This window comes from Manis pentadactyla, chromosome 10 (assembly GCF_030020395.1).
Source record: "Manis pentadactyla isolate mManPen7 chromosome 10, mManPen7.hap1, whole genome shotgun sequence".
Lineage (NCBI taxonomy): Eukaryota > Metazoa > Chordata > Mammalia > Pholidota > Manidae > Manis > Manis pentadactyla.
The window spans coordinates 29,763,878-29,765,490 of record NC_080028.1 but is presented as its reverse complement, the minus strand read 5'-3'; the positions used below and the strand labels follow the sequence as shown (position 1 = coordinate 29,765,490).

General features: G+C 44.1%; 1 pseudogene; it reads left to right on the top strand.

Annotated features, from left to right (window-relative positions):
* Positions 1-219: 219 nt before the first annotated feature.
* LOC118914815 (olfactory receptor 8S1-like) lies at positions 220-1,169 on the top strand (annotated as a pseudogene).
* Positions 1,170-1,613: the final 444 nt, after the last annotated feature.

The window sequence follows — 1,613 nt, the reverse complement described above, 5'->3', positions numbered from 1 at the left end:
TGTTCACTGAGAATGACTCAGATCAAGTGTGGAATCATTCATTTCTTTTGAGGGACAGAATCTCTAAGCAACCATGAAAAATGTTGGTATTATTACTGAGTTTATCCTTCTGGGATCCAGACCATGCTCTTGTGCTGTTCCTGGGGATTTACCTCCTGACTTTGATGAGGAATCTGATGATGATCCTGTGATCAGGACTGATTCTCACATCTACAGCCCATGTACTTCTTTCTCAGACACCTATCTTTCCTGAACCTCAGTTTCTCCTCAGTAACTGTATGCAAGATGCTACAGAACTTCCAGTCTCAGAAGAAAAACATCCTGGTATGGGGCTGCATCCCTCAGAGTTTCTTTTTCACTCTTCCTGGGGGACAAAACCCTGTCTCCTCTCAGCCATGGCCAGTGATCACCATGTTGCCATCTGCCACCCTCTGATCTACTTGATGGTGGTAAACAGACCTTTCTGTACTGTGATTAGAAATGTAGCTTGGGCAGTGGGATTTCTGATTTTCTTGATGAATAGTCTCTTAATCCACAACTACATCTCTGTGGGTCCAACATCATCCCACACTTCAGCTGTGAGCTATCTCCACTCTTCCCTCTGTCCTGTACTGATCCCATTGTCAGCAAGATTCTTCTAGCTGTGTCATGTGCATTTCTAGGGCTGCTGACACTTCCCCTAATCCTCCTCTTGCTCCAGAATCATTTCTGCCATTCTGAGCATCTGCTCCTCTGAGGGCCAAGGCAAAGCCTTTTGCACCTGCTCTTCCCACCTCACTGTGGTGCTCTGGTTCTGTGGGATGGCTCTGTTCAGGTACATCACCCCTGCCTCAGGCTCCGTGTTAGAGTGAATGGTCTCCATTCAGTATGGTGTGATCTCATCCTTGCTGAATCCCACACACACACACACAACTGGAGGTGAAGGCAGCTCTGCAGAGGATGCTGAGACAATAAAAATGCCTCAAGGCAAGAAAAAGCTGTGTGATTCTGCCCAGGAAAGAGGGGTATTATTGCTAAAGGAGAAAGATTTTTGTAGGCAAGTTTTCAGGGAAAATGCATTTCAATTGAATTTAGTTATTCATCTGGACTTCGAAGCAAAACAACTTTCACCGAATCAGAGACTGGGGAAAAAGATTTTCATGTACAGGCTTCTATCCAAAATAATCTGAGAGAGGGATCTTGGCACCATCTGAGGAGATAGCAGGGCTGATTAGAGCAGAAGCGGGTACATGGCCAATGTGCTCACTTTTTTTCTCGGAATTTTCATAAAGGTACACAATAAAGAAGGGGCCTACAATAAAGAAGGAATCAGAAATAAATAATGATCCAGGATGGAGACAATCAAAGCCATCCATTCATCTGACCTAATGATATTCACTGACATCAAATAGGCCAGCATGCCTGCATACAAGCTGGTGTGGTGATTAATTTTATGTATCAGTTTGATACCCAGATAGGTGGTAAAACATTATTTCTAGGTATGTCTATGAGGGTGTTTCCAGGAGACATCAGCATCTGAACTGGTAGACTGTGTAAAGAAGATCTGCCCTACCAATATGGGTAAGCATTCATCTAATCTGTTGAGGGCCCACATAGAACAAAACAGCAGAGGT